Raw genomic sequence first — 26,197 nt, forward strand, 5'->3', positions numbered from 1 at the left:
CACACTATACATCACTGACTACGTGAACCTGTTTCACATTGAAAGTCTGGCTCATTTCTCCTTTTAGGTCTCACCTCAACTCTTGCTTCCATAGAAAGACTTCCACTGGTTATCTTCTATTTTCCATACGCCCATACCCCTGGCACAAGGTTCTCTCTCTCATCCTGGTGTATGCCTTTCCCATCACTAATTGCTATCTGTCATCAGCAGGTTTGTTGGTGAGTTTGTTCATTATCTGTCTCATCTACCAAGCTCAGTACCTTTTCTATCTTGTTCACTGCTACAGCCCCTTAGCCTGCCTGGTACACAGCAGACTGTCAATAAGCAGTTACTGAACAAATGATTAAACACATAAATAAATGATTCAATAAATGTTATGCCTCATTACACAAATAGATGAGTTAAGATGGCAGAGAAGTAGGGAGACCCTAGGATTACACAAATAGATGATAGAAAATAATTTGAAGTTATAATTTATGGTGAGTTTTCCCATCTTACATGCATGGCAATAAATGAACCCTATTATTCTACTTACTGCTAGACAAAGGGCAGCTCTTTGAGCTTTCAAAACCTAAGTAGTACATCAACTATTCATATGTCCACATACAATTCTTACAAACCAGTTGGGACACCTCTCATCTTCAGGCACCAGCACATCACCAAAATTGTATGTGAGTGATTTCCAACTTTGTTATATCAAGGAATAGCTGATTTTTGAACTTTTTTACACTGGTTTTAATTAGAGAAACTAAAATACACAGACTTCTGAGGCGGCACATAAGGGAAGAGCAGGGGAAGAGAGAAACGGACTTACAGAGAACTCATCACTATTCTAATTAAAGTTATTTTCCAGGCAACAATTTGCATGCTATTCCTGTTGTTTGTAAGTTCAACCCTTTATACAAATGTGGCTGCCACCAGTGTTGTTACTACGTACTTCTCTTCAACCTCCCAAGCTCTAGAGAAAATGATCAATACCTGTACGGTTCAGATGGCTAGAACTGCATATTAACAAGTACCTTTAAAGAGATCCCTGTTTGCTTTCTTCACATTTGTAGGTTTGTATATCAGAAAAGCCTTAAGATGGCGTAAACTTGCCACATTTATTTTTAAGTTTTTAAAGTAGTCTCTACACTCAGTGTGAGGCTCAAACTCACAACCCCAAGATCAAGAGTCGCAGCCTCCACTGACTGAGCCATCCAGCCACCCTAGTTTTCATTTCTGTTATTACAGAAGTACTACTGGGTTTGTGGTAAATATTTTAGATTCTCTTAATTATTCATAAGGAAATATTCCATAAATATGTCATCCTTATAGTACGAATATCTGAATTGCAGTGTTAAATATGTGCAATAAAAGTTTAGTTTTCCTTTTTCAAAATGCACAGTGTTGGCATTTTGTGTTCAAAGGTGATTATGCATCTAACATTTTATATATTTAATAAAATATGCCCTAATATAGATACATAAGTTGATGAGGGCTTTAATCTTCCATCCACTCGAGATAATTGTTGTGTTTGCATAGTAAACAAAATAACCATACTCCATGATATGTAAACATTAGATATTATTACTGTTTGTGTGTTCACAGTCTGTCCAATTATCTGAGCTTTCAATCTGAGCCCAATTAGAACCCTATCATTCTAGGGTTCCTACAAACCTCAAATCAAAAGCCAAGAATTGCTGGCTACCAAAAATGCCTTTGCAGATATATTTTATTCACCCACACTCTTTGAGAGAAAAGTCAAAGTTTTATTAAGAATAACTTAGATTCAGGCACTTGCAATAAAAAAGACTCTACAAGCATAGCAATATTTTCCCTCTCCAGTGCCCTTGTTTTTTAAACCAGCAAAACTTTCTTTTTATATAGCCCCCTCCCCCCCGTCTATAATGTTACTTTTTTACTTTAAAAAAGAGTGGAAAGACTTATTCCTAAAGAAAATAAATGTAATGGCAAAATACTACATTGTGACGGTATCATGAGAGGGAATTTCAATACAGCAACAAGCTTCTACCCAGACTCTAATGTTCCTTTAAGTGGAATTGTATCTATCTATGGGGAGGGGGTCATGTTTTATTTGACTTGCTGCTAGTTAACTAAAATCTGTCTCTCTTTGAAGTATTAAGAAACTCTTAATTAAGAAACATCTTATTAAATGTTCCTAGGTGCCTGGGTGACTCAGTTGGTTAAGCAAATGACTCTTGATTTCAGCTCAGGTCAAGATCTCACGGTCATGAGATTCAGCCCCACAGCAGGCTTGTGCTGAGCATGGAGCCTGCTTGGGATTCTCTCTCTCCCTCTGCCCCTCCCCTGCTTATGTGCACATGTACCCTCAATCTCAAAAAAAAAATAAAATAAATGTTTCATTGCCTGAGTCTGCTCATAGGGCCACCTCCTTTCCTTACCTGTAACCCAAAACCCTGAGCATCCCTCTCAAGTCGCCATGCACCATATCTCCTCATTGGTCTGCCCATCCCTTTCCTAAAAGGGAAAACACTTCAATCCTTAATTTTTAGTGGACCTAGTCAGTGATTAATGAAAGTGTGTGCAATCACCATGGTTGGGGTATTTTCAGGTAGGCCTGACAGTCAGGAACCAAAGAAAGGAGACCTCTTCAAACTGTCTGATACTTGTATGGTTTTAGAAGCTGCCTTGGCTTGTTCAGGAACACATATTCTCATGAGCCTAGATGGGGCCACTAGGCAGAGAGGGCAAAGGGGAGGGAGAAGGTTTCTTTATCAGAACTCTCTAAAGTCTTTCCACTCCAGAATTTACTGAAGGACCACAGGAAAAAGGAAATAATTCTGACTTTTTCTGTTATTTGGTAAAGGTAGTAGTAGAACTACTCAACAGACCACAGAAAATGTTAATAATAGTTAACTCTGAACACTGACTCCAAGCTAGAACCATGGAATTTTAAAAATTAAATTAAAGGCTCCTGGGTGGCTCAGTTGGTTAAGCATCTGATTCTTATTTTCGGCTCAGGTCATGATCTCAAGAATCGAGAGTTTGAGCCCCATGTTGGGCTCTGTGTTGACAGTGTGGAGCCACTTGGGATCCTGTCTCTCCGTCTCTCTGCCCCTCTCCCCTACTTGTTCTCTCTCTCAAAATAAACTCTTTAAAAAGTTATAAAAAATTAAAAAACTACTTAAATATTTTAAAGGACCATGGGGAATACCTGAGCCAATGTCCTCACAATGCTAATGAAAAAATCAGAAGCTCAGAGAACGATGTGCAGGATCTAGCCATGGACAAAACCTAATTCTCCTTCGCATCTGAATGACCAGGTTCATTTCCTGACATCTAGGTCTCAAGGAACCCTAGAATGGATGAAAGAACTTTAAAGATATGACAAGTACCTCCAGCATAGCGCCATCTGACAGAGATAGAATGCAAGATGTGCACGAGAGCCGCATACATCATTTTAAATGTCCTAGTGACCACATTAAAATGGTAAAAAAGAGGGGTGCCTGGGTGGCTCAGTTGGCTACACGTCTGACTCAGTTTCAGCTCAGGTCATGATCTCACAATTTTGTGAGTTCGAGCCCCACATCGGGCTCTGTGCTGACAGTGCAGAGCCTGCTTGCGATTCTCTCTCTCACCCTCTCTCTCTGCCCTTCCCCTGCTCACACTGTCTCTGTCTCAAAATAAATAGACTTGAAAAAAAAAACTTAAAAAAAAAATAAAATGTTAAAAGAGGTAAAGTTAATCTTAAATACTTTAATCCAATGCATTCAATATAATTTCAACATGTAATCAGTATAAAAAATTAAGATATTTTATTTTCATACTACATCTTTTAAAATGCAATATGGGTTTTATATTCACAACACATCTCCATGAGGAATAACACATTTCAAGGGCTCAGTAGCCACGTGCAGTGGTAGCTTCCCTATCTGGAAAACACAATCTAGAATTGGAAGGAACGAACAAAAGAATTGCCAGCCCTTCGATGCTGGTTTTCAAGTGGAAGAAAGACAAAGATGCCTAGAAATATTTTCTTTGACTAATATCCTGTTGGTCTTCTCCTTGGATTCTCTGACCTACCTTCGTGTGACATGAACAGGGACGTTAAAAGACATGAAAAACTGAGTTTTCCCTAATTCTTCCCACTCCATTGGGCCAAGCTTCAGTTCCATGCACCTGTGATGCCCTCTGGACCTGCTCTCTTTCCTACAACTTCCACTTTTCCAGAATGCTTCTCTTTCTTCAAAGTCCATCTCGACAACCATTCCTGTCACCACCACCACTCCAGGAAGCTACTGAAAATGCTACCACACTGTCACTGGCTACGACTCACACTCTTCTCTAAGTGTACATGGCTTTGTGTCCCTACCTCTTTTAGGACACTTCTGTACTTCCTGGCACAGTCATCTCCTTATAAACTTTCAGGTTAAGAATTCTCGGGGTGACTGGGTTAAGCATCTGACTTTGGCTCAGGTCATGGTCTCGGGGTTCATGAGTTTGAGCCCCGCATCGGGCTCTGTGCTGACACCTCAGAGCCTGGAGCCTGCTTTGGATTCTGTCTTCCTCTCTCCCTCTCCACTTGTGCGCTCATGCTCACTTGCTCTCTGTCTCCCTCCCTCTGTCTCTGTCTCTGGCTGCAAGCACAGATGTTCATCATGGCAAAAAGCTTCCAACATGATATTCATCATGATGAAAAGTATGGCAATTTTTTCTGCCACCATCAAGCTGCATGTTAATAGCTAGTTAATATGACTTCGGACTTCTCAAACAAATAAACCTCTAACAGTCTTTTAGATCATAACCTGTTTGTAAAAAGAGTAGCAACTATGGATATCAGTGACTTCCCTTGCCTCTACCATGGTTTTCCAGACTCCCCTGAGCCAAGTCTGGCACAGGCAATGAAAAAGGCTCTCCTTCACTCCTCTCCTTTGCTTCAGGAGGCAGCACACATGGCAGAAAAGGACTTTGGAGGCAGGAAGATCTGGTTTCCAATTCTAGCTCTGTCATGGACTGCATGTGTAAAGTTAAGGAAATCAGTTACTTTACTCTTCTGAACTTCAATTACTTCCAAATATGTAGAAAACTTCCACTTAGTAGGATTTTATGGATTAAATCAAATACTGGAGGTAAAAGGCCTAACCCAGTCCAAGGCAAGCAATCTGAAATTAATAGGCTGTTTATTGAGCAATTACTATCCACCCCATGGGCTAAGAGATTTATATATTATCCCACCTAACACTCGTAGCAATGCTATGAGCAAGACACTGTTATCTCCATTTTACAAACATCAAACTGAGACTGTAGGAGGTGTTATTTCACTCAAGGCCATATAGCCAGACTGTAATTAAATCAGGACTAAAACCCCAGATATTCTGCCTGATTCCAAAGTCTGTGCCCCTAATCATGGGCATACATTGTGTGCCTTCAGGGGATGCCAGCCTGTACTAAACACCTCTGTTTCCTGGCTGCCCTGGTAAATGTGAGGGCAGTCAATTCATAGACAGTTCTCAGACATGCCCTTTCTCCTTCACTACACTCAGAATCTTCCAAGGCAAGACACGCTCCTCATTCTCAAGGACCCCAAAACTACTCTAATACAAACCAATAAATACATACAATTCCAAATGCTCTTTAAAACTCTGACCTTTCCACGGAATCTCTTACATTGTCTAAAAAAGAGCAGATCATTAAATAACACTAACAACCAGGAAAACAAAGAATATGGAACACTGGATCCAAAAGGACCCATGAGATCAGCCAGGCCTGCAGCTTCATCACGCAGATGTGGACACTGAGAGCAAGAGACACGGAGCCACTGCCTAAGGTCACACAGCTGGTCAGCAGCAGCGTTCACCTCGGGTCCCATATCACCACCCACAGAATTGACTTCCAGTTACAATCCAATTTAAAACTCAAAGTTCACACTCTTAAAGGATTTGCAGCCCATTTTTCCTTTTTCCCAGTAGTTGGGAGCCCGTGACCGGTCACAGCTGCTGTGTGAGGGAGGAAAAGAGCAGAAAACGCATTCTTGGTCTAGGAGGTGGGAAGCTGCCAAGGATCACCAAACCTCCAGTCATAAAAGTCATCTTTTCAGTCTGATAGTGAAGAAAGAATCCAGAGTGTTTAGGATAACAAAAACTTTAAGTTCCTAGAGGTGGAGTCTTCTCAGAGGAGAACCCATGTCTCTAGAATGGTCTTCTGCCTGAACATGAGAAGCTCACAAAGCCAACCCAAGTGGCCTCTGGGGATGAGTAAAGCCAGTGCTTTTTCCTGATGTGTGCATTACCTGCAGTGGTTTATAAACTTTCAAAACGTTCACTAAAATTTCTTCTCTCATGTGCATAAATATACCCAGAGAGGCAAAGGGACAAGTGAGAAACCTTTTATAACTGCTAAATAAGACCATTTTTGAACATAGATATATATTTCAGGCCAGTCTTGAGACAAAGGGACTCATACTACCTACTAGATCTTTAAAGAATCAGAACAGTGGGAGAAATCTGAGTAACTCCAGCTTTTATCCAGCCCGCAGTACTAGGGATTGGAGCAGGGATTACCAACTAGAATTCTTTGGTGGCAACTCATCCCTCAGGGGATCAGATTCTGAGTGACAGAAAGCAGGGCCAAAACTTTAAATATGTGAGGGCGAACAAGCAACCTGAAGACCGTTTGGTAGAAATATGACAGATGCAAATGATGAACCAACAACTAGCAGTGCCTGATGTTAAGGGAGGTGGGGGTACAGTGAAGAGATTCTGAGTCACAAGTTTAGGGAGAAAGATCATCTTGATTGATCAGCCATGTCTGTCAAGGAGGCCAGGCTAGGGAAGTGGAGACAGGTGAGGAATGAATCAATCAACCAATCAACAAAAGGGAAGGAAAAGAAGAAGGAATTTGGCTGAAAATGGTGTCTTGTAGGAATGATACATTTGGAAAACATCTGGAATGACAACGAAGTCATAAAAGTGCAAATCAAGTCCTTGAGAAGATCAAGTAATTAAAAATGAGGACAAAATCTTGAAGAACACTAGGATTTAGGAAGCAGGACAATGAAGTTTCAAGGTAGGGGGGAAAAAGTGACAAAAAGAAGAAAATTCAGTAACACAAGAGTCAAATAAGAAAAGATTTAAGCGTTCAACAGTTAAATTGCTACAGAAAATCCAAAGGTCTGGGGGCAGAGAAGAAGACATCTCCTCTGTTGACCAGAAAGCAACCTTAGTAGAGTGGCTGGGCTGGAACCATAGAATCAATGGTGCTAAAGAAGTGGAGGTAGAGGCCACCATGCTGAAGAATCTGGTAGCAAAAGTGGCAAGAAAACTTGAACCAGAGCTCAAGACATTACCCAGAAAGTACACAAGAATTCTTAACCATGTGATCATTATCAGGAAGCAGTGGATAGAAGTCCAATTGTCTTTGTAGGTAGGAGAACAGATTAGCAGATAGGGATTCTCTGATGAGCAAAAATAACTGATGTAGCCACAGACTGAGAAGAGAAGGTGGATGAGGTTCAAGAGACAAGATGAGAGAAGGGAGTCGGCAACACCAATCTGATAGCCTCCACCCAGAGTACAAGGGCACCAAGAGAGGGAAAGCAGATAAGGTGGGATGGCAGCTGGAAGAGAGGTTCAAAGTGTGCATAGGGCACTCTGGGGAATGCACTTAAGAGGCAACTAGAGAATAATGAAGACTTGCTTCCAGGAGTAGTGGGACTGAGGAGAGGGCCCACTAGGCCTGGCTGGCCCTTGTCAGTGTTGGAACTCTCCGGAGCAGTGCTCAGCAGCTCTAGGGAGAGCTCTGGCTCAGCAGACAAGAAGCTGAGGGACTGTGGGACAGCAGGCGCTGAGGAGAGGAGCCCTGGTGAGTCGTGAGCACTCAGGCTCAATGGACAGAAGGGAAGGCAGCAAGAGCCAGTGCTTCTTGGAAAAACTGAGGCCTGGCAAGAGCAACACAGAATAGGTCTAGGGCTACATGTGCCTCATGGGCTCTCTCAGGCCCTTTCCCTTGGCAGTCAAAAGGAAGAGGAGTTTCTCCTGTGAAAAAAGTATTTAAGTTAATTAGAGAAACCTCTGCAAGAAAGTACAATTGGTCAAGGCACCCCCAGGAGATACAGGGCAGGGATTTTGGCAATGGCCCCACTGAGCCTTGGAGAGAAACACATGGAAGAGGAGAAACATGCCAGTAACCAAGGCTCTTTCTCTTTCTAACTCTTAAAGAGCTCTTAGAGAACCTTCTGTGTTCTGGAGGAGGCAGGCACTGCCCTGGGCTATAGTCTCCTTTTTCCCTCTGAGGTCCTGGCAATACTCCACCCAGAACTCTATTCTACCCATTGTGCTTCATTCCCTTCAGGTTTTAGCTCAAAATCCCTCCTTCCAGAAGGACTTCCCAAACCTCCAGAACATGTTAGTCACACACACGTTTGTATTCTCCTGCTCAAGTTTGACTTCCTGGCAGATGGATCTTGAATACCGTTACCTTGGTGCATGGTTCATGATGGGCACTCAATATATGACTGCTGAAAGCATGTAAGAACAGGGAAAATATATGACTAGGTTCTGTCCATTTTGGCCTCACACAGGAGGACAATTACAAACCGCTTAAAAGGAAACTCAGAAGCTATACTCATATTTTTTTGCCCTTGTTGTGTGGTGCTTCCCATGTAAACAAAGCCTAGAAATTGGTTTTATAAAAACAAATCTTTGAACCCTGTCTCAAAACACACACACACACACATACACACACACACACACACACACACACACACACAGTTTGAGCTGAATAACACATTCAGATGTGAAATCTAGAATTATAAAGCTTTCAGAGGAACACATAGGAGAATATCTTTGTCACTTAAGGAAAGGCAAAGATTTCCTGGAGAGGTCAAGTAAGTAATAATTATAAAGAAGGAATTGGTTAGACATCATCAAGTCAAAACCTGCTCAAAGATACCATTAAGAAAATAAATAAGCAAGCCACACACTTGGAAACAATATTTGCAAGACAGATATCCAGCAGAATACGGAGATCCAGGATATAGAAATATTATCTATAACTCAATAATAATAAAGACAAAAAATAACAAGCAAAGATGTGAGCAGACCCATCATAAGATATGCAAATGGACAATAAACTATACAAAAGTGCTTAACATCATGCACCATTAGGGAAGCTCAAGTTTAAACCACAATAAAACACCACCACATACACACCAGAATTGCCAAAATTACAAAGATTGACAAAACCTATTGCTGGCTAAGTGGAACAACTGGAATTGTTGTAGCATTCAATTCATGTTGAATGGATTGTAATCCATTGTTGGTAGGAACGCAAAATGGTCCAAGCCCATTTGACAAAATCTATGGCCATTTCTACATGCTGGACTACCTCCTGGTCCAACAATTCCATCCTAGGAATTTATCCACAAGAAATAAAAACCTTTTATTCACAAAAAAAAGGAGTTGGTCAAGAATGTTCATAGACACTTTCCTCATTTAACCAAAACTAGAAACAGGCCAGGCATCCATCAACGAGAGACCAGGTAAACTGCGGTATCATCATTCAATGGAATAGTACTCAACAATAAAAAGGAACAAGCTATTCGGGCAGTCACACAATAGCAGGGATGAATCTTAAGAACATTTTGAGTGAAAGAAGAACCAATCAAAAGAATACATACTTTACAATTCCATTTATATGAAATTTTAAAACAGGAAGAACTAATCTTTAGTAGGGAAAAGATTGGTGGTTACCACTGGGAGCGAGAGAAGGGACTGGTTAAGAAGGGAAATGCAGGAACTTTCTGAGGTGTTGGTAATGTTCCAGATAGGATACAGATTTGGGTTACACAGGCACTTGAATTTATCGGCAAACACCAACTCAAGATTTGTGAATTTCACTGAAATTTACCTCAAAAGAAGAAAAAGGACAAAAATATTAAGCTGCTGTTAATGATATGAATGCTGAACTATTTAGGGGAGAAGTTACTGATTTCTGTGATTTACTTTGAAAATCATAAAAAAAGATGGGTTGATGGATGGATGGATGGATAATAGGATGAATAGATGGAAAGATATGTCAATGTTAATGATAGAATACAGGAAGTGGATATACAGCCATTCACTCTAAAAATCTTTTTAACTTTGTTGGATGCTTGAAATTTTTTATAATAAAATGTTAGGGAAGAAAAACAACAAGTTTCTAAAATTCCCTAGTTTTTAGATGTGATCATGACATTGTGGTTATATAAGAAAATGTCCACACTTTTAGAGATGTATAATGAAGTATATAGGGGCGAAATAACAAGACATCTGTAACTGGATGAACCAAATGTGACAAAATCTTGATAATTATTGATGCTGGGAGATATATACATGGAATTTGGCTCACTACTCTCTTTTCTTTTTTTTTTTTTTTTGCGGATTTAAATGTTTTTTAATTAAAGAAATATTAAAACAAATCCCTAAGAAGTAGGGCCTACATGAAACAAGTGTGTATCTGCTTAAGCAAGAGTTCCCTTGAGGCTAATAGGGCATTGGTCCAACCACCTGGGACAAAACAGGATTTTGATTTAAGCTGATGATAAGTGCAGAGCCAACAACCGAAGGAAGTTTCCCTTCTCACACTCTGAAGTTTGTGTCAGCTGCACTGGGCTTGTTCCCACATGGCCTTTCAGTGTCCTCCAGCCAAAAAGCAGCAAGCTCACATACTTAACTGTAGTTTCACTGTCTTCTCAAGAAATCTATTAAGTACCCTGTGAATTTTGGATGAAACCCGACAGCTGTGATAAACAAATCTTCCCAAGGCTCTCTTTCAGGCATTGCAAAAACAACCAAAGCCTCTTTAATCTCTATCTTAGAACACTAACTATACTTGACCCACCACCACCTCACTCCTACCCAAGATTCCTTTACCTGCATAGCACTCTTGTGGTCACTCTCATCACAGCATTTGTCCCACATTAAAAAAAAAAAAAAAAAAAAAAGTTTTTTTTTTTTTTGCCCCCACTAGGTTTCCTTTTTTTTTTTTTTTGGCGGGGGTGGGGGTGGGGGGAGTAAGCGGGGGCTGGTGAGAGGGCTATCTTGTTCACTATTCTATAACCAGCTAAGCACAAGGCCTGGAACACCTACATGCTTAGGAAAATGTTTCTGGAATGCTAGATGACCAACGTGTAAAACACAGAGTTTACAGAACTTCTCCACATGGTCTCTTTCTTTCTGCAACCCTACAAGCTAAGCAGGAAAAAAATTACTAACCCAATATCCCACATGAGGAAGCGAGGCCAGGGAGCTCAAGATTTGGTCAATCTCACTGAATAATTGATGGTAAAACAAGGTCGAGGGCCAGTTTTGCTGACTCCTCAAAAGATGCTCATTGCATCACATCCAGTTCCTCTCTAAGGAAAATTCAGGTTAAGTGCTCAGAATCTGAGACCGTTTTCTTCCCACAGTCACAGAGCTCAGAACTAGGGGTTGGGTGGCCTCTGACTTACAACATTTAAGAGTAAATGGTACCCAATGAGCATGGCTCTTACTTGGAAAGCAGGGAGAGTCAAAAGTTGGATAAATGCCACCACTCATAAAACCCCAGATGTTTGGCTTGATGTTCAACATGTTAAATGTCTCCTATAATTAATTAAGGGAGAAAGACAACAGTTACACTCTATACACCATGTCACTTTCCACCAGCCAGTGGACATCAACCACTGCACACGTATTAATTTGTTTCATACTCTCTCCCTCCACACATGCCCTTTTTCTCATTTTGCATAAATAGCAATGAAGGACTGTGTTTTCATAGCTCCTTTCTCAGAGATGATCAGGGACTGGCTAGGATTAACCTGAGCTGTCATCTTTGAGGTTAGATTACCCGAAACTATAGTAGTTCATAAAAGACTCCTCCTTCTCTCTCAGCTTCAAGATTGGGGAAAGAACTGGAAGTTCTACATGAGTCTACAAATAGAACACCAGCCATCAGCTGAAGTGTACTGTGACCACTCCTAAACCTATGTACCTGGGCATCCACCACAGCCCTCGATTTCAGCTTTGACTTTCAGCAGGTGAAATGGCAACAGCTTGAGTGGGGCTCAAGGTCCACAGAGCAGGACTCCAGGCATAGCTGCCTTCCATCTTCAGAACAGCATCCCAACATCCCATCTCCAGGATACAACCATGTTTCTATGTCCTATACGAAGTTACTGAAAGGCCTGGGAGATGCCAAGTGCCCTATGAATTACTGTGAATTTACTAGTACTTCTCAGTGTTTATAGCTGTCCCACAGCCTTGAGCCCCAAAACTAGGAGCTGAGGTACTTTAAGCCTCCATGTCAGATTTTCAATGCAAAGGTTTCACTCTGTCAAAGTCTCGGGGGTGGCGGGTGGCTTTCTTTCTGTAAACACAGACCTGTCTCATGCTGCAGATAATGGAGAAGAGATGGCTTCCATCAGTTTTCTCCTGCCCCAGACTTCCCCAATACTGTTTCCCACCTGAGTAGCCACAGAAAGAAACACTTTTGTCCTTCCAAGCAGCAAGTGGCAGAGAAAGATAGACATACAGACAAATCTGAATCTAGTAGTCAATGCCTCATTCCTGCAGTAACAATTTTCTCCACCACTTGCTCATTAGCCACCGACCTGATGATCATTAACTCAACATTCCCCATGCCCCGCTGCTGTTTGCTCGAATTCTGGAAACTTTTGGAATGTCAACTGATACCAAAATTTCAACAGCTGTTATATCCTTCATCAAAAAAGATTTACTATTGTTAATCTACATTTTTTTCTCTCTGCCTCTAAGGACCTTTTTGAAATTTGAGCCAAACGTCCTATAATGTCATTAAAGAGAAAGAAAAGTAATTTAAACAATGAGTGGAATGATTGTAGAAAAATAGCCTTATTGCACTAAATTTATTCCTCCGTGCACCATAAATATTTTTAAACAAGCATTTGATTCTTAGAGACTGAAGTCACTGTTGGAGACACCCCCTTCCCCCCCGCCCCAGCCAAAAAAAAAGCAGGACGCTAAATTTGAGTTTAATTATTACCACAGCCGAGCAGCTATAACAAAATTATTTCACTGTTCTGGGTGTTCATAATTCAATATGGTGAAGTAGACTCTGATCTTGTTAATAATTTTTCTCTATTTCTCAGATATTTAGCTTAAAGGGAAAATTTTTATATCCCCTCTTTCCAACTGTATTCTTTCAATATATTCTTCTCTCCAGCATTTAAAGTTTACTTCTAGGAACTTTATATGGATTGTGTGAAACCCACTCATTCAATGAAATGTGATGTTATCAGATGTGTTAACAGCAGCCCACTTGCTTATCTCTGAAGAAATATCCTGCTTTACACTGATTGCCCAATAAGCAAAAACAGAAAATTCAGGTTATGCTTTGTTATTTGACAAACAGGCAAATATTTCTGGCATAAAGAACCAAGTTACATAAATTGTACTTTTTTTTTTTTTGGTTTATATGTTTTAGCTAAAATCAGAACTTGTTAAACCCCTTGGGCTTCTGGAAGAATGCTGAGGATTTAAAGAGCATTTCTTACTGGACCTCCCAGATGCTGGCAAAGTTCTAGGGAATGAGGAGGTGTTAGGAGAGAACAGGCAGATATACACACACCAAGGGTGTTAAGTCCGTTCTTGATTTCTGGTAGAAGATAGCCCTTCTTTCAAAAAAAACAAAAAACAAAAACAAAAAGGTGGTTTGTTTTTGTTTTTGTTTTTGTTTTTTCACAAAAATAAAATTCTTGGCTCTCTATAATCTTTTTTCATCTCCCATCACGGAAGAAAACAAACACCATACAGTTCTATCAGACCAGCTGACAGAGTTCTCCACAGGACTTTGCCTTTTGTTCCTAAAGATATAAAATGTGTACAAGATTTGTACACTTTCAGAGATAGCAAGATGAATAGTTAACATTTACAAATCACTATCATTTATTAAGCACTATGTGCCAGGCACAGATCTTAACTCTTTATGTGTATTATCTCCCTTAACCTTCACAATGACCAAAAGGCATAGAAAACACTTCAAGCCTGAGGTTGAGACACGCTGCTCTAAGACCCCAGAAGCTACAAAGACCACCCACAAGAGCCACACAAGGGAATTCACAAGGAGTGGACCTGGGTCTCCTTCTCTGAACCTCTAAGTAGTGTAAGGAGCCAAGGCTAAGCCTCCCCCAGCTTCTACCAAATTCCATCTGTCCTTACATTCCCCAGCTTTTGCTCTTCCCCTCTTTTTCTCCTCTTTGTATTCACACTACATTAAGCCTCAAGTCCTTCAGGATCTAAGGTGGAGACTTTTTTTTTTTTTTTTTTTTTTTTTTAGGTGGAGACTGTTTCCAACACAGAGGACATTCTATGAGACCAAGTTCACTGAGAGAACACAGTATCAGCAGCTCCAGCTCCGGATACTGGCAATTTCACCCTCTGCAACTAAAGAAAAGAGAAAACTACTGCCCATAAGCCTTCTCATGACTGGAACAAGATCATAAAGCCACCCCCCAACTGCAAGGGGAGTTTCTAAGTCAAGGTCTGGCTTCTTGGTCACCAGAATGGACACCAGGCATGAGAGATGGGGTCTGGAGAGTTATGTGAGTGGCCACCCAACAGAATCTGTTCTCAAAATGATTCTAACAAAATAAGTTATATTTATGTGTTGTCCCCATAGTACAGGTGGTTACCATGTTAGGGATTAGTAAACTCTAATGGGGGGATAACAGGTTTTAAGTATCCACCAAACTAAAATCATGTTTATTTACACTATTAAAGAGAAATCACTGATTCTAAAGCGCTGGCACCTTTAGACTAGCAATCAACATAGGTGCCATGATGTTGCACATTCCAATAGAGTTGGATGAGGATGTCATGGAAAACCACAAGCCAAATGGAATTTCAGAAAACAAGGAAGGGCATGGGAACTAATTAGACTGCAGTACTACATTGTATTAATTAGCTCTAATACACATCACACACACACACACACACACACACACACACCTCTCAAATAAAATGAAGCCAATGAAGCTCAGGCCTTGCCTTGCACTTGTTCTCATCATTTCATCTGCTGATTGAGGGGTCCTCACATGCCCGGTGCACTGGATACAGACAAGCCTCATCCTGTCAACTGACTCCAAACTAGCATTTATTCAATTCCTCTGACTGCTTGGGCAGATTCCCAAATCTGGTCCCTTTGCTCCACAGCCTTCCAAAGCTGCTTTCAGGGGTGACAAGACACAGAAATCTTCTTAGGTAGAGTAGATCATTTGGCCTTACATATCCTATCCTCATCCTCTAAAAACTCCAACACAGCATTCACAAATTAAACAATGCACAGGAGTACATTTGTTTACTGATTCATTTGTTCATTTGCCTATTTATTGATTCATTCATACAGCATTCTCAAAGCTCATATTCCATGCCATGTGCTGTGTTAGGTATTGAGGTTAGCAAAGAAAAAGTACCCATTCCCTGATAAAAGCACACATATATTACTTCCTGTCTCTACTTGTTGACATCGGTGCTCAAGAAAAGGGGGCCCTCATCCCTCATGAAGACATTGGTGGCACAGTGCACCCACAGGGAAGAAAGCAGATAGTAAGGGATTGGAGGTATGGAGGTGGCAGACAGAAGAGGGAGCTGGAACAGTTAGCAGGGTTTGTCATATTGAACCAATAAGTAAATATATGAGAATAAAAGGAGCCAGTTTTCTCACTCTGAGTAGGGATTTGTAAAAATATAAAGGAGGCCATCAGAACATCTGAAGTGTTGGATTAGAATTGACAGTATTGGCATGAACTGATGGGTTTTCTATATATGCAGAAATACTTATTTTCTCTGTTTCTGTGTACATGTATAATCTACATATATTTAGAGGTATGCACATGTGTGCATTCAGAAGCGATGAGTACAGTCAGCAATCAGATCTTTTGGCATCATCCTCCACTAAAAGTTATCAGAGCTGTCAGAAAAAAAGTTGATTTCATAATTGGGGCAGAAAAAAATACTAGATGAGCCTAGCATATCTTGTATCAGAAAGTAAGGAAATGTTTAATTAATGATGGGCATATGTATGGAGCACCTGGGTGGCTCAATCGGTTAAGCATCGACTTCAGTTCAGGTCATGATCTCGCAGTTCGTTAGTTCCAGCCCTGCATCAGGCTCTGTGCTGATGCCTCAGAGCCTGCTTCAGATTGTGTGTGTGTGTGTGTGTGTGTGTGTGTGTGTGTGTGTGTGCGCGCGCGCGCGCGTGCCCCTACCCCACTTGCACTGTCTCTCTCTCTCTCAAAAATAAACATTTAAAAAAAATTTGGGGGGGCACCTGGGTGGCTCAGTCGGTTAAGTGACCAACTTCAGCTCAGGTCACGATCTCGCGGTCCGTGGGTTTAAGCCCCACATCGGGCTCTGTGCTGACTTCTCAGAGCCTGGAGCCTGTTTCAGATTCTGTGTCTCCCTCTCTCTCTGACCCTTCCCCGTTCATGCTCTGTCTCTCTCTGTCTCTCTCTGTCTCAAAATAAATAAATGTTAAAAATTTTTTTTTAATTTTTTTAAATAAAAATTTTTTAAAAAATGATGGGTATATGTCAAGAGTACATAAAGGCCAGCTTGAAGGAGCTCAACTTGGGAAAATTGAAGATTAAAATGATAGTTAATGATATAAAAATTTGATAAAATTATAAAATTATAAATGATATAAAATGATAAAAATAATTTTTTGATAAAAATGACATAAAATTTTGATAAAATTTGAGTTAATGATATAAAAATTTGAGGATTAAAATGGTATAATAGTTAATTGATTTCAATAGAACCATGAGTCCATACTGAAATAAATACATACATAAATGGAGAAGGGAATGCTCTTTCTTACAGTAGAAAGCAATAAATGTAATAGAAATGAGGGAAATAGATCATTGCTATTTGGGTAACCATGGTAGTGGTGGATGCATTTGGGGGTAACCATGGATACTGAAGCTGATGGGTGGTGTTTCAATGGCAAACAGGATAGTAGTATATATAATACCAGAGCACCTCCCCATTGTAATCAAATACAAAGGGGAAATGGTGACTTCAGTGGAGGCATCTGGCAGATCCCAGATGATGATCAAGGTTATCCCCACCGGTGATAAGATAGGTCATCGCATGTCTCTTGATGAGATGCATCCAGAAGAGCTCAGCAGCATTTCTGTGGTTTCCTCTCAGCAGTGCATGGCCTGGGTCTACTCGTGAGAAGATATCTGATGGACTCAGGTGGAAGGACAGCCATCAAGGGGATGACACCCAGGGAAAAGAGGAGGAACAGTTCTAGGTTAAAGGAAACTAGTGAGATATGGTAACTAAATGCAATACATGTTCCTAGATAAGATCCTGGACCAGAAAGGAAGAAAAGATGTATTGTTTGAATACTTGAGGAATCAGAATGGGGATCGTGGGTTGCAGGCTAAGTATTATATCAATGGCAACGTCCTGAGTGGGATGGCTGAACCACAATGCGGGAGGAGAGGCTTCTGTTTGGGGCAGCATTAGGGGTGATGAGTCATCTGTCAGAAAAAGATGTGTGTTGCATATGTGTTCACATCCATATACAGAGAAGCAGGGGGACCAAACATCAAAGTAAAGTATTAACAATTAGAAAATCTTGGTGAGGTGAAGGGGATACGGAATTCTTTATACTGTTGCAGGTTTCACACCATTTCTATTTTTTGCAAAAAAAAAAAAAAATGCACATAAGAGGACACTGGCCCTGAAGTCATACTGACCTGAGCTTAAACTCTTAATAATGTATTTGATCAATTTGAGTCTTAGTTGCAGCATTAAAAAAAAAAAAAAAAGTTAATTCCTACCATCCCTCACAGAATTGGTCTACAGATAACTAATAAGAGTAGTTACCATTTGAGGACTTAATATTATGTGCTAACATTTTAGAAATACTACTTCTAAGCCACTCAATAACCTGGTGTAAGTATTATGATTCCCAATTGATATAAAATTGCCTGAGCCTCAAAGAAATGACATCTCCTCTCAGTTAGTAAAAGAGCAAAGCTGGACCCAGAAAGTCAGCTTCAAAACCTCATCCTCCTTCTTCCCTACTGGGCCTCCCGGATGGGCAGTGCTTCCCAGTGTGCCTGGGACACTGGGAAGGATCTCAATCAATGTCGATTTTCTCACCAAGTCGTCTAGCTGGAGAGCAGACACGTGATTAAGTGATTATAACGTGTTCATATTAGGTGCATACAGAATGCCATGAGAAACTGGAGAAAAAGGTGATTTGTGGGGTCTGGCTTGGGGGCAAAAAGGTGAGGAGGCTTCCAAAGCAGGAATACTTGTGTCAGTGTTGAGGGGTGAGGAGGTAACAGGGAGACAAGAGGCGAGGGATTTCAGGGCAGATGTTCGGCAGATACAAAGCCATGTTGGTGCGATGGCAGGGCTGCTGGGGAAACAGTGCCTGGAAGAGACGATGCAGGCTGGGAGTGGTAAATGATTCTGGGCAGAAACCACATCATGAAGAGTCTTGGGAGCCATGCTTAGTTGTTTACACCTCATCCTCTTGGCTGTGGAGGACACAGCACGTCTACCTCCCCCTGCCCACTCACGTCCGACATTACTAATCACAGCACCTCAGACGGCCACTGCTCAAACCTGCAAATGGCACCTGCAATACAATCATTTGCCTTCCCTACTGCAGGCAATGAGAAGCTCACAGGATTTGTAACAGGCGGCCGGTAAAAGGGGCTGTGTGCTGACCAAGCTCAACCAAGAGAGCAGTGAGTGTTATCAAGAAACAGACTGCATGGGGCACCTGGGTGGCTCAGTCAGTTGAGCATCCGACTCTTGATTTGGGCTCAGGTCATGATCCCAGGGTGGTGGGATTGAGCCCCACATCAGGCTCCACACTAAGCATGGAGCCTGCTTAAGACTCTTTCTGTCTGTCTGTCTGTCTCTCCGTCCTTCTGCCCCTACCCCCCTCTTGTGCACATTCTCTCTAAAATAAAAAAAATAAAAGAAATTTAAAAAAAAAGAAACAGAATGCCATCACAGTGACAGTGCCCCGCAGTAGTCCTGTGTGTTGTATAAATGCAAGGTACACATCTCAGTGAAGTCTGAATTGGGGCAAACTCCAAGCTGTGGTCTAGTCCTTGTCAGAAGGCTTATGATGGTGGAGAGAGCATTTAAAGCATTCTTCAAACAATAAAATCAAGAGGCCAAAACAAGCTGAAGTTTGTGCCAGTGGCCAGTGAGATCTGGGAGAAAGGCCTGGAGTGGGGGTGAAGCAAGCTGACCTAAGAGAGATGTGAGTTTACTAACCCTGAAATTGCACAACAACAAGTGGAAACTGATCCAGCAGGACTATAACACCAGGTGCCATCAGACTATTAGTCATTCCCTGCAACATTAGGTGCTCAGTGAAAGATTATTTTTGAAAGATGATTAGTCTCAGTTTCCACATCTTCAGAAAAGATATAGGATATTTAAGTACTTAAGGTAAAACACACACACAGGTAGACCCATGTGTGCACAGGGATGGAGGACCATTAGGAAGCATCCCAACCCAGGATGTGTGCAAGAAACTGGTTCCTTGTATTTGAGGAGCTGTTGAGTGCTGGGTGTGCTAAGGAGCCCAATGGAACTGGCTTCCATTTCTTCTCCAGGCCTCCATTTCCTTGACAAACATGAGCGATCCCTTCCAACGTAACAGTGAGAACTCTAAGCTCGCCTCTCAGAAGAAAACAACAGACGTGGGCAAGAGATCTGGCAATGAGTGCTAGGAAGTCAGGTTAAATCCTTGAGTGGATCCGATGAGGGTAGCAGCTCACATCAGATCCAGACACTTGGTAACACCATTGAGAAAACTGAAACCACATTGTAAGTGGCAGCCTGGGGGGCGGACAACATTCTGCTTTAAGATGCAGACTGGTTTTGAAATAAAACTTTAAAACGTGTCATAAAAAGCAACTATTCCTTGGGGGAAAGAGTGGCCTAAAGTGTCTTTGATTGTAACTGTGGGAAAGACTTTCATCTGCACTCTTTACGAGGTTCATTGTAACTCTCCCCCAAGCTCAGAAATCCTTTTCTGAAGCTGGTGGTTGTAATTTTACACTCTGCATGATAAACCTTCGTTTTTCAACAGGCACATTCCAAAAATGTTAAAAACTTATGGCGCAGAAAGCAGTTGAATGAGCTCAAGGTGATAAGAAGCTTTGTGCATGCACAGGTGCGCGTGCACACGCACAGACACACACACACTCAGCCTGCTGACCTCCAACTACACCCAGTGAAAGTCCTTTATTCTTTTGGACTTCTGCTCTTCAAAGTCAAGCTTCACCAGGAAGGACACCACAAACTTACACAAATGTGAAGTGCTTAGCACAATGCCTGCCACACAGTAACCCCTCAAGAGTTCATAACTGTTACCACCATCATCTTCTCCTTTTTATTATTAAAGGAAGAAAATATCAATTATTGCTGATGAATTATAACTCTTGCTAGCATTTAGCAGTCATTGAGGGAGATTCATTCCCTCCAACGGAATATATGAACCACTCCTATGGAATACCATTGTGGTTGCTTTCTTTTAAAAAACAGGCATTAGGAGCGCTTGGGTGGCAGTCAGTTAAGCATCTGACTTTGACTTGGGTCATAGTATCACAGTTCGTGAGTTCGAGTCCCACATCGGGTAAGCACGAACCCCACTTCTCTCCCTCTCTCCCCCCCCCAACCCTCGCTCACTTGCACCCTCTCTATATAAAATACAATATAATACAATATAAAATAAAAATAAAAACAGGCATGAGACAGCATAAATTTGTTGTCTAGAGAGATGGAAAACCCCACCACATTTTCCACAATTCTTTGAGATACAAGAACCCAACTGGAGACAGTGCTTCATATTTTCTTCCCAGCTGCTAATAGGAATTAATCTCCTGCTATACTTTCGTGGCTCCCTTATAGCAGGCTAATGAAAGTGAGTTATCATTTATTGATCATTTACCACATGCCAGGCAGAGCGCTAATAGCTTTTTTGCTTATTAACTTACTCCATCTTCACTAGAGCCCCATGAGATCTGGCTCCCATTATTCTCATCTACACGAAGTATCTGAGGCTTGGAGAGGTCAAGCTATCCAAGGTCATTCATTCATTCAAGGAGATACGTAGCACGTAAGGTATGGAACACAAACTCAGGCCAGGTGTTTCTGAATCCAATGCCCATGTTAACATTTTCTACTAGACTGTAATTAGTAAATAAAGGGTTCTTAACTTTAGGGTCCTTAAAATGAACTTTAGGGGATCCGAGAGCCCCCAGGAATTATACAAAATATGGTGTGTGCATGTACACGTCTGTCTTGGAGAAAGTCCAAAACTTTTACTGTATTCTCAGTAGAGTGCAGGATTTGAAACACACACACACACACACACACACACACACACACACACACACACACACTCTATCATCTTTCTATTCTGTACCACCACTATCATTATTGTTCCCAGTACCAAAAAGCAATGTCCAATACATGATAGGTCCTCAACTACCGGTTATCCAAGCGACCCAATTCTTTTCTCTGGTCTTTCCTTAGTCATTTCCTCCCATAGGGATGCAGTGAGAGCGATGAATTTTTTGAAGCTCTGTTCTTAAGCCATGCACATGTGAGAGCTCCATTAGCACGGTCGCAGAACCCAGCCTTTCCTACTGGTGCACTTCACAGCCACACATGATGAAAGAGCAAATGGGACCCCATCCTTCCCTCTTATCCCAGGAAACCAGACATCTGTTTGTTCTGGCTTGAAGAGCCAGCCAGCTGAGGAGGAAGGAGATGCACAGTGAAGCCTGGCAGAGCACACCCGGCCCTTGCTGCCTGAACACAAGCTCCATTTTCAGGGTCAACTGGCAAGCAACCCTCTGCTGTACAAACAACTCACATTTTAATGAAGGGTATTGTGCAAGGTGAGCTTTTGAAATACGTGGACTGGTTTTCTGTCTGCAGCTGCACTTACAGATGCTCCACTTTCCAACTGAACCTTGTGCAATGGCTACAAAAATAATCATAATTCCACCTCGGGCATGCCTACTGGGTGCCGGGAACTGTCTAGATGCTTCTACCCATCATCCTACAGCTTGCACAATAGCTTAGGCAGATATTATCAACATTTTGCAGATGGAGAACCTGAGGTCCTATTACCGGTTAAATAATTTGCTCATGGGCTGAGATCTAACCTCATGTTGGGCCATCATCAATGCTGACACATCCCTCTCTCTCCATGCTTCCACTTTCCATTGAGAATTACTCATTTTTATTTTTATAACGTTTATTTTATTTTTGAGAGGGAGAGATAGAGAGCGAGTGGAGGAGAGGCAGAAAGAGCAAGGGAGACAGAATCTCAAGCAGGCTCTGCACCGTCAGCACAGAGCCCGACGTGGGACTCAAACCCGCAAACAGTGAGATCATGACCTGAGCCGAAACCAAGAGTGGAACGCTTAACCAACTGAGCCACCCAAGCGGCCCAAGGGAATTACTCACTTTTAAAAGTCTAGTTGAATTGGAAAATAGGAAAGACCTCCAGGCCTCAGCATCTTAAGTATCATTTGACAGCACTCAGCTAAAATGGGATAGCATCATATTTTTGCTTTTTACCCTTCACAAAGTTAGAAAAATTAGCATATTTCTTAAATCTATTCTGGATGCCTCATGAACAGCCATTTCTGAATGTCTAGTATTCAATTACATTCAACAAATATAGATTCAAGGCACTCAGCTAGACCGTACGGAGGCAAAAGAGGTACTTCTGCACCCCTCCCCCCATGGATATTCCAAATCAGTTGAGCAGATTAATACACGGACTATTCAATCTACTACTAAAACAAGGCCAGAAGAATTTCATGGCATATGAAGTGGACTTCAGAGAAAGGAGATAAGAACAGACATGTTTTCATGAGGTAGGTGAGGGTAGGAGGGTTTGTGATAAATTCAGACTTCATGAGAAGACAGCACCTGAGCTGAGAAGGGGCAGGCTTGTGCATGTCAGTGGTGAGTGGGCAAAACCAAAGAGGGGTGTCTACAGCAAACAGAAGAACTGGAGCACAGGTTCAGGCCGGAACAGGCACAGGGCACTTGACGGGATGGTCTATGGCTCTGTTGGCTAGAGCCCTTGGCCTGGGGACATGCATGGGCCTGGGGCTTGCACTAGGAGGGGCTGACTTATCTGCTTAGTTCAGGGAAGGCAATGCAGAGCTCCAAGAAGGTTTTGGATTGAGAGAATGACCTGATCCACTCTACCTTCCAAAGATTAATGTGGCAATAGTGTGCAGACTGGAGAAGGAGGAGTCCAGAGGTGGAGAGAGCAATTACAGTGGTCTGGTTATGAAATGATGAAGGCCTACACAAGGGTGTGGAGAAAGAGAGGGTTAAACTCAAGAGCCTTTTCACCAAGACTCAGTGATACACTGGATCAGAGGAATAAACCCCCCCACCAGGGAAGAGGGTCTGAGAAGCTGGGGGTGGGGGGTAGAATTTGTTTGAGAAAGGCAAGGACGTCAGTTTTTGGAATTGATGGATTCTGATCGGCTCAAGTGTTTACACTTTAGGATTAACAAATCAGAATTATGAAGTTGAATTTTTTAGAGAGGCCTGATGGCCCAGAGTCATGTTCATGCTCTGAGGTTGCTGAGCTCACTCAGAAAGCCATTTTCTCGCACGTTTTGGCTTAAATTCTTGGTATCAACAGGAGGGACAGAGGCTTTGCTTGAGTGTGTGCATAAGCATACAAATCGTGAGTACAGGAGGATGTGGTACATGGCTGTGGTAGGCCATATTTAGAATCTGTAGCTTGAAAGGAAGCTTCAGGAGATGAAGAAGTCGCGTTTTAGCAGCTCATTAATCCTCCAGACCCACCGAAACTGGTGTGTGTGGCTCACTAAACACCCAGCTCCCAAGGAAGGCCTGGCCCAAGGGCCAGTCTGGTTCCAGCTTCCCAGCTCTGAGCAGCAGAGGGAGAGGGGAGGGCGCTCTGGGCTAGGACTCCAGGAAAGCTTCCACTCTGGCTGGGCGAAGCTTGCCTTTTAAGATTTTCCAGATACACTAGTCCTCTTCAGCTTACTGACAAGTCACTAACTTTGAAAACCCATATTTTTCTAATATTGATAACACTACATTTGATTTGTGGGAGGAGGTGTACATATATTTTTGATTCCAAAAGCCAAACCCATTTTTGAAAGGTTCAAAGTCCAGGAGTGTATAAAGAAAAAAAAAAAAAAAGAGATTCAGTCAGGACTCTGACACATCCATCAGTTAACATTTTGGTATATTACCTTCCAGTCTTTCCCACCTGCGTTTTTAACATAGCTGAGAGATTTTCACCTTTAAAATGTGGTTATCCCAGTAGAGCATTATCTGAGCGCTAAGGAATAAATGGACTTACAGACTCGTGAAATTCAAATCTGCCCCGCCGCCAGCCCAACACCTGACGGCAGAGCAAGCGTCAAGTGTAAAACCAACTTCAAAGCCTTTCCTAAGAACCTCGGGAAATGGATACGACAACATCTACAAGAAATCACTTTAACAGAAATGCTTCTGATCCATGCTCTCGGTTCTTTGTGACTGATAATTAATGGGAAAACAGGAAGGTACAAGTTAGACACCGCCCCACCCACCCCCATTCTCAGTCATAAAATATCCCTCAGTATTTTCCTAACAACACTTCCACATCTACGTTATGAATGTATTTCTATAACCACTTTAGCAAAGCCTTACTCCAAACACCAATTTCCAAATTTCCAAACACCAATTCCAAACACATCTGGAATCTGAGGCATGACATACAAGGCCAGGGACTCATCTAAGGTCATACACGCAGTTGCTGGCAAAGCCAGAGCTGGAACTCAGGTGTCCTGCCCCCTCCCTTTCCCCAGGGGCCCCTAAAGCAGACCCCCTGAAGAAGGGGCCAGACTCGATCTTCTCACAGAGGTCTAGAACCTTCTCTGGGTCAGTGTGAGACTAGTCATTTCAGCCATTTCGCTGGGCCACCATATAACAACAAAACCCACTTTCCCTTTCTTGCCTCCCCGTATTTCTCAAATGTACTGTCAGAATTAATATTCACAAGTGGGAGTGCTAACTCGAGTGCCGGGTACGTGTCAGGAGCTCTACCAAAATGCTATCACAGCTAATCCTAACAGCAACCTTGCAGCAAGGAGCATAGGCCCTATCTTATAAGTGTTTTGTGTCTTTTGTTTTGGTTTTTATTTTTTTATTTTTTATTTTTTTTAATTTTTTTTTTCAACGTTTATTTATTTTTGGGATAGAGAGAGACAGAGCATGAACGGGGGAGGGGCAGAGAGAGAAGGAGACACAGAATGGGAAACAGGCTCCAGGCTCTGAGCCATCAGCCCAGAGCCCGACGCAGGGCTCGAACTCACGGACCGCGAGATCGTGACCTGGCTGAAGTCGGACGCTTAACCGACTGCGCCACCCAGGCGCCCAAGCTCCTACAGTAAGTGCCAGAATGAAGACTCTCATTCAGCACTGCGCAACTCCGAAACCCTTTCCTCTACATTTTGCCACACTCAAAGTTAAGAGGCCTTGGGTTCCTGAAGACTGAGCGAGCTGGACTGTCCTCGCCAGGGGAGGAGGAAACCCCATCCCATCAGACTCCCAGCTCCATGGGCCTCTGAAAATCCATAAAGGGGACCAGTACAAGTGAGAGACCCCTCTCATGCTTCACCCCACATGCTCACTGAGGTCAGAGAGCTGCATTATGACGACTCAAGATTCTTGCTCTCAAGGGCAGCCTGAAAGGTGCGGACACAGAGCCCCCTATCCACCCAGCTCAGCCAAAACCGGCCACAGGCCACAAAATGAAGAAGTCCAAGCAATGAAGATACAACTTGCCCCCAAATTTGGAGAAAATACAGACCTTTGTAACTTGAAACACCAAGACAAGAAAATATCTCACTACAAAATGGAGCTTGATGGAGTCAGCACAGGTCTTAGAATTCCTTAGCAATTTTTACCGGATAATAAAAATACCTTCCCCGGAGATGGTGCCCAAGGAAACCCAAATCTGGAGTCCTAGCAGGAGTGCTGATACATCAGGGCAAGCAACCAGTCTGTGAAAACCTCTGCAAAGTACATTGAAACACATAAGATAGAAGGTCCAAGGGCATGAGCTCCTGGCCAGTCCTGAGTCACTGGCAGACTTCCAAAAGTGACCCTGAACAGAGCCTTCCTTGGGGTGA

At 42.2% G+C, this 26,197-nt stretch overlaps 1 protein-coding gene across 1 annotated transcript in view; it reads right to left on the reverse strand.

Moving 5' to 3' along the window:
- The window catches only part of SAXO1 (stabilizer of axonemal microtubules 1), a 97,981-nt gene that overhangs the window by 24,748 nt on the left and 47,036 nt on the right, over nt 1-26,197 (reverse strand). The gene's annotated exons all lie outside the window — the stretch shown is intronic.

Source organism: Herpailurus yagouaroundi, unplaced genomic scaffold (genome assembly GCF_014898765.1).
Source record: "Herpailurus yagouaroundi ecotype Mexico unplaced genomic scaffold, PumYag 160, whole genome shotgun sequence".
Taxonomy (NCBI): Eukaryota; Metazoa; Chordata; class Mammalia; order Carnivora; family Felidae; genus Herpailurus; species Herpailurus yagouaroundi.